This window comes from Dipodomys spectabilis, unplaced genomic scaffold (genome assembly GCF_019054845.1).
Source record: "Dipodomys spectabilis isolate Male_0828 unplaced genomic scaffold, ASM1905484v1 ptg000155l, whole genome shotgun sequence".
In the NCBI taxonomy this organism is placed as follows: domain Eukaryota; kingdom Metazoa; phylum Chordata; class Mammalia; order Rodentia; family Heteromyidae; genus Dipodomys; species Dipodomys spectabilis.
Window position 1 is genome coordinate 1,416,464 of NW_024870832.1, and position 13,401 is coordinate 1,429,864.

At 36.7% G+C, this 13,401-nt stretch overlaps 1 non-coding gene across 1 annotated transcript; it reads right to left on the minus strand.

Annotated features, from left to right (window-relative positions):
• Positions 1-1,712: 1,712 nt before the first annotated feature.
• LOC122118579 lies at positions 1,713-1,816 on the minus strand. The gene has a single exon (XR_006149411.1). It is a non-coding gene; the product is annotated as a U6 spliceosomal RNA (small nuclear RNA).
• Between the last annotated feature and the right edge of the window lie 11,585 nt (positions 1,817-13,401).

The window sequence follows — 13,401 nt, forward strand, 5'->3', positions numbered from 1 at the left end:
GATAACCAGTTTGATTTACAGCATGAGAAGTTATCCAACTGGCTTGCTTGGAAGCAGAGCATGGTCAATAGATATTAGTTCTGGTTGCTCACTACATGTAATGGTTTCTGTACTACTTATCACATTTTATTTAGTATTTAAAAAAGACTGCTGGCTAAACTCAAACTCATCCATACAAGTTTATATTAAGTATTTCGCAAGTGTTATTTCCTTTAATTCTTAAGATAACATTTGCTATAATGCTAATGTTATTACCATTTTAGTGTTGGAAAAAATTGTAATTAAAGGCAGTAAGTGTATGGCCCAAAGACACAGTGAGTGAGGAAGAAAATGAGTCAAAGTTTCCAAAAGTCTTTCAGCAATACACAAAAGGTAGATAAAATCTCTTCATTCTATGACACTCTCAATTCAATATTCATATTGTCCAAGAAATAATAGTATACAATGTCTTGGTGACATTGGGTTATCATGCACAGAACTGAGCTTATAAATTGAGGTACAAAGAGAAGCATATTTCTTCTGTCCCACAGTTCCAGTATCCTTTTTAAAATGTACTAAAACTTTTAAATATCAACACTTACTGTCTTTTAACAATTCCAAAACGAAATAAATTCACATATAATCAATCCAAAATGTTTTAAAAGTAGGAGATGATAAAACAGGCCCCTGTGAAGTAAATTTTCTTCTACTTTATACATTATTCTGAAAGCCTTTTGCTGGTTTATAAGGCCTGTAATCCTACTACTGGGGATATCTACTCAGGAGCCTAAGATCTGTGGATAACAGTTGGAAGCCTATCAGGGCAAAATAAATTCATAAGATTATTTTTCAAAAATTTTAATGAACTAGCAAAGGGCCAGGAATGGAGATGTAGCTTATTTAGTAGCTCACTAATAGAGCGAAAAGGACTAGCAAGACCTTGAAGCCCTGATTTCAAACTCTGAGCATGCCAACACACATGCAAGTGTGTGGGCACACTTTATTCAAAATTTGTTCAAAATACCTTCATATCAGTGTTTTTCATTAATTTCTTAACGATATTATGAGTGAAATAAAGGCAATAAACTCTTCCATCTCAGAACATTTTTATATGTTTTCATTGCAAAAATGCTATACAGAAGGGTCACAGTTACACGAGCAAGGCAATGAGTACATTTCCTAACAAGCATTGTTAACTCCTTTATTATTCCCCTACTATCCCTTCCCTTCCACCTCCACAAGTCCACTCACCTCCTCCCTTCCCCTGCCTCAATTGTAAAGTTCATTTTACAACATAGTGTCTTGTGCATCTCATTGTTACAATGGGTGAACCTTTATCCCTATTTAAGCATTTTCTTTTTCTTCTTCCCATCCACAAATTAGAAGAGACTATAGACAAGATGTAGGCGCACCAACTTCAAATACAGTGAAAACAGGTGTTATAACATGGGGTCGGAACATATAAAGAAGCAAAAAAACAAAACAAAACCACACTGTATGTTATAAGTATGTGAGAAACAATAGCAAGAAAGAAAAAACCACTTGTGTCACTAACTTCGGTTCATTTCCCTTAACATAATCTTATCTGGTCATATGCTCATAGATTTTGACCTTTTCTGCTTATCCCAGACATATATTAGTTATTGAAAATTAGGGAAACCATGGGACCTATGTTTATTTGGACTTGGCTTACTACACTTCATAATCTATTTCCGAAGCCTTTCCATTTCCTAACAAATTAGGCGATGGAATGACAGGAGTTTGCCTGTCATCCTTAAGCAGGGGCCATGTTAATCTCGGTATCATTCCAAATTTAGTGTATATGATGCTTCCTCACTGCTTCTCAGGGAGCAGAGGAGGGAAGGACTTCCCTCACCCTCCAGTACTGGAGATCTCCATCTTGGATACTGACAATGCTCGATGGAGCTGCTAGCTCCAACTTAAGCCTTGGAAAAAAACTGGAGTCATTTAGCAGGTCACAAGAACCTAAGCTGACCTGCCAGACTCAGCTCCACCCAGAGAAAAGTCACCCAGCTCGGGCGCAAGCCATAGCAGTGGCTTTCTTCACTGGGTAATCAGAGCCAGAGGCTGCCCCTCCCTTTAGCAGCCTTGACAATCAATTGAAATTCAGTAAACATAAACCCTGAGAGTGGCTCCAGGCTGGGCTCTGGGAGTTTCTCACAAACTAGCCCCCTGGAAAAGCTAATGTTTGCTGAAAGTCCTCAACTCTACCCAGAACCTAGCCTCATCACAGCATCTCCAAACTTGAGGAAAAAGCCATCTCCCTCTTTTGTGATACTCAAAGCAAATCTCCCTTCCATTGAACTAATCTGGGAGGAGGATCACAAAATCCTGGGTAAAGCAGAGCATTTTTCTGCCTGTTCAAACAAATTGACTTAAGAAACCAACCAAGCCACAGGAAAATCAAACACCACAAGCAGACCAGAGACTCCAACAAGAGGCTGGTTATGGACATAAGGGAGATACATGATTTTTCCGACCCCTACCAAAAAATTTTTTTCTTTTTTTTTTTTTGGTACCTTTTATAAAAACTTTTTTCTAAAACTTTTTTTAAATTTTTAATTTTTACCTTTTTTGAAAAAAATTGTTTTCTAGTAACTTTTTTTCCTCTTATAATTTTTACTTTAGGGGTATATGTGTGTGTGCGTGTTTCTTTCTTTTCTTTTAAAAAAATTCTTTTTGTTTTTTGTTTAGCTCTACTGAACTTCTGATCTTTTCTTCTTTCTTTCTTATCCTTTTCACCTTTTCTTCTCTTTCGTTCTTCTTTATGCGATTTAATTGTTGTTCTGCACATCCTCAGATAAACCCGTAGTCGATTAGTAGACCTTATCCCCCATTGTGTACACACTTAATCCACAAATTCATTACTCAATTAAAAACCTCTTAGACTTAAATTCCTTAATAGCAGTTCTACCTCTTTATACCTATATAATATTTTAAGTATTTTTATTTTTAAATTTTTCACATCTCCTTTATATTCCTCCCTGTCTCTCATTATATTCACGTTCTTCTCTGAATAGTTTGTATTCATTTCTGCTTCATATTCTAAATTTTTACTTTTCTATTTTTCTTGGTCACTTTTTTCCCTTTCCTTTCTTCTTTTTTTCGCTCTCTACTTTCATACTATCCAACTTATTTCCTTCTTTGAGATTAGGACTCAGTTAACTCTCCCTGTACATTCCCACATCATTCTATTCCTATTGTTAACCCACATCTCTCCCTAAACCTAATAATTTCTAATAATTTCTGGTTTACCAAATTCTTCTTCATGGTTCGCACCCCATTAATATATAGTTGTTAAATGTTGAATAGATGTATCTGTTGAACTAGACTGTATTTGCAGAATATTGACTGTGCAAATACAGACTTTGGTTGATGCTTGCCTTAAGAAAGTGTTCTAGCAAAAAACTGGTGTTATTTTCATCCCAAATGGGCAGAGTAAGCTGGAAAAACACAAGAAAAATGGCAAGTCCGGGTATCTCCACTCCCACTCATGATAATCAGGGAACAGAACAGATAATGAATAATCCACTGCTGGCAAACATGATAAATGAAAATATTGAAAACATACAAAGGACTCTGTATGAGCGTGATAGGGAGAGAGAGGAGGCAAACAAAAGGTCAATGCTGGAAAAGATTGAAAACTTACAAAGGACTCTGTATGAGCGTGATAGGGAGAGAAAACAGGCAATCCAAAGATTTATACAGGAATATCATGAGCGTGAGGAAGCTACTCAAAAAATGATACAGGATTTGCGTGAGCAGCTTGAGAATACTCAAAGAGAAAGGCAGGAATGGTGTGAGCAGGCTGAGAACATGCAAAGTGAACTACAGGAATGGCATGAACATCAGGAAGCTAAGCAAAGAGTAATACAGGAATTGATAGAGCAGGATGAGTATACACAAAGATCACTAAAGACATTCATGGGAGCCATTAAAAAAGAGCTGAGGGAAGTCAGGGAGACCACAAAGGGAAAGCTGAATGGAACCCAACAGAAGGAATGGGAGTCCAAGGAAACCATAAACAATCAACTAAGTGATTTTAGAATAAACATTGAACACCCAATTAAGGAAGTAAAGACGTTCATTCAAGATCTAAAACAAAGCTGCAACAAAGGATTTGAAGCCATCAAAGCTAACTAATTAGAAGGAGAAGAATTTAAAATTAAAGTAGAAAGTCTTGACAGCAGGTTAGAGGATGCAGGAGATCGAATCTCGGGGATTGAAGACAGCCTAGATATTATAGAGAAAGAACATACAACCATCCAAGACAAGTCCAAGAAATATGATAGATCTATCCAACACTTGGAAGACACCATCAGAAGGCCTAATCTGAGGATAATGGGTGTAGAGGAGCACCTAGAAACAGAAGTTAATGGTCTAGGAAGTTTGTTTAACAGGATCCTAGCAGAGAACTTCCCAAGCATGCAAAAAGATAGGCCTATTCAGATACAAGAAGCTTTTAGAATTCCAAATAGACCAGACCAGAATAGGAAATCCCACTGTCACACTATAATCCACACAGGATCAACTCAGACCAAGGAAAAGATCCTTAAAGGAGAAAAGATGAATAACTTATAAAGGGAAACCAATTAGAAACACCACAGATTACTCAGCAGAGACAATCAAGGCAAGAAGAGCCTGGAATGATGTATGCCATGCCCTAAAAACAAACAACTATCAAGGAAGAATACTCTACCCAGCTAAACTCTCCTTCATAACTGAAGGCCAAATAAAAACCTTCCATAGCAAAGAAAAATTGAAACAATACATCTCCACCAAACCAGCCCTACAAAAGATTCTTAAAGATGTCCTACACATAGAAAACCAACAAGACCATAATAAAGGGCAAGAAACTGCACCCACACTGAGAATCCAAAAACCATAGGAAGAACCCAGTTTTAGGAGCCCCAAGAAGGTGGATAACAAGGCAGGAACTCCCAAATCCCTCTCAGTCCTATCTCTCATTATTAATGGACTTAACTCTCCAATTAAGTGACATAGACTCTCTAGTTGGATTAAAAAACAAGATCTTTCTACCTGGTGCCTTCAGAAGTCACATCTTGCCAGTAAAACAAACACATTTTCAATGTTAAAGTCTGGAACAAAATCTACCAAGCAAGCGGCCCCCATAAATAGTCGATAGTTACAATCCTAATATCAGATAAAAGAACTTCAAATTAAAATTTGTGAGAAGAGATAAAGAAGGTCGCTACATACTAATTAAGGGATCTCTCCTTCAGGAGCATATTACAATTCTAAATATCTATTCGCCAAACAACAGAGCACCCAAATTTATCCAATAAACACTACTTTCCCTCAAATCCCACATAGATCCAAAGAAATTAATTGTTGGGGATTTTAACACACCAATCTTCCCACTAGATAGATCAACTCGGCAAAACCTCAACAGAGAAACCGCAGATCTAAACTACTGCACAGATCAACTAGTTGTTACAGCCATCTACTGAATATTTCACCCAGCAGCTTCAGAAGTTTGCTTTCTGAGCAGCACATGGAACATTTTCTAACATAGACCACATTTTAGGTCACAAAGCAAACTTGTCCTAATTCAGAAACATTGAATTTATATCATGCATTCTCTCTGACCACAAGGGAAGAAAATTAGAACTCAACACCGAAAGCCACCAAAGAAAGTCTTGTAACACACAAAGGCTGAAAAAACCACTATTGAATGACCAGTGGGTCATGGAAGAGACTAGAAAGGAAATTCAAATTTTCATGATATTCAACAAAAATGAGCACACAAATTACCAGCTCCTCTGGGACACAGTAAAGGCAATACTCAGAGGCAAATTTGTAGCTCTGAGTTCCTACATCAACAAATTGGAGAGATCTGAAACCAACAATTTAATAAGACATCTGAACCTCCTTGAAAAAGAGCAGCAAGATAAACCCCAATCCAGTAGACAGAAAGAAATAATTAAAATTAAATCAGAATTAAATGAATTAGAATCCAAAAAAACTATAGAAAGAATCAACAAAAGAAAGATTTGGTTCTTTGAAAAAATTAACAGACCGTTAGCAAATCTTATCAGAAAAAGAAGAGAACACACCAAATGAATAAATTCAGAGATGAGAATGGAAACATCAGCACAGAAACAACCAAGATTCAGAACATTATAAGGGGATACTTCTCAAAACTTTATCTAATTAGTATGAGAACTTGGCAGAAATGGAACTTTTCCTAGCAAATATTGACATGACAAAACCAATCCAAGATGAGTTAAACCATCTTAACAGGCCCATTTCAAGCATTGAAATAGAAACAGCAATAAGAGAACTCCCAGCTAAGAAAAGTCCAGGAACAGATGGATTTACAGAGGAATTCTACACAGCCTTCAAAGCAGAGCTAACACCAATACTCCTCCAATTCTTCAATGAAATTGAAAGAGAAAGTTCACTACCAAACACATTCTATGAGGCCATCATAACCGTCATCCCAAAATCAGGCAGGGACTCATCAAAGAAAGAGAACTATAGACCCATTTCTTTGATGAACATTGATGTAAAATTTCTCAACAAAATTTTGGCCAATCAACTTCAACAATTCATCCAAAAAATCATACATTATGACCAAACAGGATTCATTTTAGGGATGCAAACCTGGTTCAATATATGCAAATCAATTAATATTATTCATCACATCAAAAGGTGCAAGGATAAGAACCACATGGTTTTCTAAACAGAATCAGAAAAGCATTCAACAAGATCCAGCACCCCTTTATGATGAAGGTTTTGGAAAAATTAGGAATCCATGGAACCTTCCTCAATACAATAAAGGCTGTATATGACAAGCCTACAGCCAGCATTATACTTAATGGTGAAAAACTAAAGCCATTTCCTCTTAACTCAGTAACAAGAAAAGGACGTCCACTCTCTCCACTTCTCTTCAATCTAATATTAGGATGCCTAGCTACAGCAATAAGACAAGCTGCAAACATAAAGGGGATCCAAATAGGGAAAGAAGAGATAAAATTCTCCCTCTTTGCAGACGACATGATCTTCTCCACTCCCAAATTACTCAAGCTGATTCAAAACTTTGGCAAAGTAACAGGGTATAAAATTAACCCCCCAAAATCAATGGCTTTTCTGTATTCCAACAATGAGAAAAGTGTGGCTGAAATTAGGAAAGCAACTCCATTTGTAATAGCCCCACAGAAAATAAAATACCTAGGAATTAACTTAACCAAAGAAGTGAAGGACCTCTATGATGAAATCTTTAAAAACTTGAAAAAGAAGATCAAAACAGATCTTAGAAAATGGGAAAAACTCCCACGCTCCTGGATTGCAAAGATTAACATTGTAAAAATGGCAATACTTGCCAAGTCTATCTACAAATTCAATGCAATATCTATCAAAATTCAAACCTCATTCTACAAGGGAAGAGAAGAGGCAATCCAAAAATTCATATGGAACAATAGAAGACCCCGAATAGCAAAACCACTCCTCAACGGAAAGAATGCTGCTGGAGAAATATCAATACCAAATTTCAAACTCTACTATAAAGCCATAGTAATCAAAACAGTTTGTCACTGGCACAAGAACAGACCTCAGGACCAATGGAATAGAATTGAAAACCCAGAAATGAACCTACAGAACTATAGCCATCTAATCTTCGATAAGGGAACTAAAAAAAAATGGAATGGAAGAAAGACAGCCTCTTCAGTAAATGGTGCTGGCAAAATTGGTTAACTACCTCTAGAAAACTAAAGCTAGACACTTACATATCACCCAGCACAAAAATCAACTCCTAATGGATCAAAGACCTCGGAGTCAAAGCAGACACTCTGAAAACATTAGAGGATGGAATAGGAGAAACCCTAGGTCTCTTTGGCACAATCCGAAATTTTCTTAATAGCGACCTGGAAACACAACAAATCAAAGAAAGGTTGGACAAATGGGATTGCATGAAGTTGCAGAGCTTCTGCATGGCAAAGATCTGCTAGCAAGATCAATAGAAAGCCCACAGATTGGGAGAAGATCTTCACTAGCCATACAACGGACAAGGCTCTCATATCTAAAATATACTTGGAACTCAAAAAATTAAATCCCCCAACAACAAATCCTCAAAGAAAAAAATGACCAATAAGTATGTGGGCTAAAAGCTTAAAGAGAAACTTCTGTGAAGAAGAAAGAAGGATGACCAATAGACACATGAAGAATTACTGAACTTCCCTTGCCATAAAAAAAGGCAAATTAAAACAACATTAAGATACGACCTCACCCCAGGAAAATAGCAACAGATGCTGGAGGGGATGTGGACAGAAGGGAGCATTACTTCATTGTTGTTGGGAGTGTAAACTTGTTCAACCTCTTTTTGAAACTAATATGGAGGTTCCTCAAAAGACTCCACAGAGCTCCCCTATGACCCAGCAATCCCACTTTGGGGCATTTATCCAAATGCTTACAAACAAGACCACACTAAAGCTACCAGCACAACTATGTTTATTGCTGCATTATTTACTATAGCTAAGATATGGAACCAACCCAGATGCCCGTCAGTAGATGAATGGATCAAGAAAATGTGGTATATATACACAATGGAATTCTATGCCTCCATCAGAAAGAATGACAGTGCCCTATTTGTTAGGAAATGGAAAGACTTGGAAAAAATTATATTAAATGAAGTAAGCCAAGCCCAAAGAAACATAGGTCCCAAGTTTTCCCTTATTTGCAATATCTAGTGTATGTATGAGTCAAGCAGAAAAGGTCAGATAAGTTGATGTTAGGAAAATGAACCCTAAGATATGTATTTAAATGTGGTTTTTCTTTCATGCATTTGTTTCTAATGCATTTATAAGATTATTTCTTAGTTGCTTTGTATGTCCCTCCCCCATATTATAACCCCTGCTTTCACTGTATTTGATGTTGATATAATTTGTGGAGGGGAAGGGGAAAAACAAGTCATGTAAACAAGGATACAGGTTTACCCGTTGCAACAATGAGAAGTACAAGTTGTCATGTCGAAAACGAACTTTACAACTTTGGTGTGGGGGAGGGGGTGAGGAGTGAGTGGGGGGGACGTGGGGAGGCTGGGAAAGGATAAGAAGGGGAAACAAAGGAGGAGGCTACAATGCTTGATAAGAAATGTACTGAATATCTTGCCCATGTAATTGTCACCCCTCTGTACAGTATTTTCACAATAAAAAATAAATAAAAAATAATTCCAGATATTTATATTTCAAGAGAAGTGTAGGAGGCGGAATTCAAGTATTCTATACAAGGGACCTGTCATAATGAACACTACAGCAAGTGTTAAGGTTTGTTAAAAGTTTTAATGTTTGAAATGTATTTAATTTTGGGTATTTGCTTATATATGCCCAAACTAGGTCTGTTAAGCATGTCATAATTCTTTTCTATAAAATAGTTAAGATTCATGGTAGCAGACATATACCACTAAGTATCTACATTTCAGAGTTTAGAAACTTTACTAATGAGAACTTGCAAAATCTCTGTGTAAAGTACCAGAGTAAAGAGTTGACTTTGTTATCTACACAGTTTCTATTAAAACTATAGCACTTCCTTACTTTATATGTTAGCGAGGAACAAATGAAGATATAAAACATATACAAATTATAAGATGAACCACAAATGGTAATCTTAGTGGGTGACTTTAACCACTACTCATAGCCTATAAAATTCTTGTTGAACATCATAATCTTAGCCACTGTTAACTGTAAAGAAATATGACAATAATAAAATCTAATATATAGTACACTTTAAATACTGAAAACACTGGTAATTGTTTTGTTTTTTATTTTATTAATCATTAATACTTAATTATCGGCGTTCTGTATTTGTAGCATTGTTTTCCTTGTTGTAATAGGATACAACTTTTTGTAAGTTGTCATTAGGAGGTACTTTGAGAAGGTTACTGGGATAGCCAAACCATTTTTTATCGGTGCATGTAAATTTAAAAAGAGGAAAATTAAGAACAAAATATTTATTTATAAAATGGTCAAGTAGAATCTGAATCAGGAATATTGATAAATGTCCACACTTAAAATCTTAGTCCTAGGCTGTAGTAGAGCTATTACAGAGTTGAGGCCAAAAACGTGGGAGACTGTTTTTTGTTTTGTTTTTTATTTGGATTTTGTTGGTCATGTGGCTTGAACTCTGGGGCCAGGGTTCTGGCCTTCAGCTCAAGGCTAGTGCTACCACTTGAGCCACAGCACCACTTGCATCTTTTTCTGCTTATGTGAAGCTGAGGAATCAAACCCAAGGCCTCATGCATGCAAGGCAGGCACTCTACCATTGAGCCACCTTCCCAGTACCTGAGAGACTATATTTTAAAAAATCATCTAAACAACATTTGCTTCTGCTTTGGGTTATATAATGAAATATATGAATATCTTTTTACGTTTTGTGCATTGTTGTACTTCTAAATATATACTAACTTCATCCACTTCATCCTTTTTAAAGTCATGAAATATCTCTGAGAGTTTGCTTCTCTGAAGATTGTTTTGCATTTATAATTTCCTCAGAGTCATTTTATTTTTTTCAAAATCACTTTATATTTAATGCTTATGGGTATTTACAAAGAGACATGGATATAGAGGATTTAGTTTACAAAGTGAACATTAAAATTTGACCTCAAAAAGAAAAATCAGCCTTAACACATATTTTCATATCTTTCCCCACATTCTCCCTAAAAGATGACAATATTAAGAATGTCTGAGGGAAGCGTTTTAGCTCCAATTTTCTTGGGCTTCCTAGGTTTAGAATTCTTAAATTACAGGCTGTAATGGAAAAAGATATTTTGGTGCACTTTGCCCTTCAGACTGTTTCTTGTCCTTTCCTTTTCTCGACTCCATTATTAGAGATTTTTTTCAGAGATGACTCTATCTCAACTTTTCCCTTTTCCTACATGGACAAATGAATTTGCAGATCAAGACTCTTAGACAGAAAGAATTTAAGAGCCTGAATCTAAGATACTTCTCTCATACCCCATCCCTACAAAGACACAAGTACCAAAGCAGGATACATAGTTTCATATTTTTCTACCAAGGCCAAGGCATGAGGCTTGCTTCTGAGGGTGCCTGTTTGGGGCTCTTCTTGATGTTGCAGATTAACTTTATATCTAGTTCCATTATCAGCTACCAAGGATGGCATGTTTATACCATCAGGAGGTTGGCTCAACAGGGAGGCTGGATGTGTCGCCTATGAGAGGCTCCAAGGATCGCTCATGAATGGCACAGACAATCTGTGTTGGAAATACAGGAGGCAATTAAGGTATCCTACAAACACCTTCTCAGCAAGGCAAAGTTTACTTCTGTGGAAGGCATTCTGTCTGTCACACGCCCAAGTTGAATAAACACACTGGACAGGCAGCTCACCATTGGCTCCCATGAATTTGAACTTTGGAATCATCTTTCATATTGGCTCAAATTTTTGACTCCTTTCAAACTAGTCAAAAGTTTTAATAATCAACCAAATCCAGAACACCTGGCCATATGAAAAATAACCAACTTTTACCCAGCCGGTGTTCTACCACTAGTGCCATGCCTCTAGCCCTTGGCACTTCTCTAAAATAGCATTGGCAAGGTTTTGACTACCTTTACAAGGGAAGTGCTTGTATCAATCAAGCACTTCAAGATTTAACTTCTACAATTCTCCCATCTGATTTTGCTTTCTTTTCTTCCAACCAATAAACACTGACTTTCCTATTCAGCAGTATCCAATAAGATATTTTGATTTAAAAAATGGTTTGTTTAAGGCAGTTTTTAAGTCAGTTACTGAACAAAACCTGTTTTACAAGACCTAAAGCAACCATGTACACATTACCATGAAACAATTACTAAAGAGGTAAATATTGACACAATAACTCATTGTTAAAATGCTTGTTCTATCATCAAACTAGTAAAGGGATCTGCCAACATACAAAGAAACAACCTTTTTTATAAGTGACTGGGGGCTGGTCTGGGGTTTGATTTCATGCTCTGGGCATTGTCCACTTTAGCCACAACTCAAAGCTACCACAATGTAGTATCTTTTTTACAGCCTCATTGGAAATAAAAGTCTCATCTTTCCTGCTTGGGTTGGCTTCAAACACAGATCTTCAGAATTCAGCCACCTGAGCATTTAGGATTATACTCAGCATCATCTCAGTTTTTAGGTAATTTTTTTACCAGTATTAAATCCTTGTAAGTCTTTCTGTAGCATTGGCCTCCAACCACCACAGAGATTCCCTTTGAAGTATATTTATTCTTTTATTTTTATATGTTTATTGTAAAAATACTGTATAGAGGGGTTAGTTACATGAGCAATGTAAAGCATACATTTCCCATCAAGCATTGTTACCTCCTCCTTTGTATTTCCCCTACCATCCCTAACCTCCCAGCTCCAAAACTACCTTATACACTCCCTCCCACACCCCCTAAATTGTAAAGTTTGTTTTTCAACAGTGTCTGGTGCATCTAATTGTTACAATGGGTCAACCTGTATTCCCATTTAAGCATTTTGTTTTTTCCATTTCTCTCCCCAAACTAGAGAAGTGTATATACAAGATGCAGAACACCAATATCAAACTCATTGGAAACAGGGGTTAGGCTGTTTGGGGGGGGGGGGCAGAATATAAAGAAACAAAAATCAAATGGAACATTATAAATATGTTAGAACAATAGCAATAAAGAAAAAACCACTTGTGTCCCAATGTTTGGGCTCATTTCACTTTTCACCTTCTTATCTGGTCAAGTATCTGGTCAAGTATCGTATTTAGACCTATTTTTTTCCCATTCAATCCTACCAGTGGCTCCTACTTACTTTTCCATGGTGGCATTTTCAATTAACAAACACTACTGATAAACAAAAGCACATATTGGAATAATTTGTTTATGGAGATCATAGATTGTGGAGAATAAAACTAATAATAAAACTAATAAAAGAATAAAAAAGAATAAAACTAATTTGAGTTCCTGTTTCTTGTTTCTAGCTTTAAACTCTTTGGAAAATTTTCAGGCGCCCCTAAGTAGCATAGTTACAAATATGAAGTTTGAATGACCTGATAACTAAGAAGTCTCTCCTCACTTAATTTATGGTGTTTGAGAATGTTCAGGTGTGGGTTGGCCAATGGAACCAAAGCACAGATTCTACTCCAGTTGGCCAGTAACATCTCCAAAAGTGGTCTCATGAAATACCACCAGACATTTCCCCTGGCTATGATTAGTACTTATTGCTCATCTTAAAGGATTGGCCTTCACTACATCCAGGTAAGTTTCCCAGAAATGTCCAGTTTTCCCCAGGTAGTTAACCTGGAAAGAATGGAGCTGGTCAGTTTCAGGGGTTTTTGAAATAGACTCTTGCTTCTGAGAAGAGCAACAGCATGTTCCAAGGTGTCTCTGATCACATTTCCCTGCCACACAATCATAGCAGTACTCT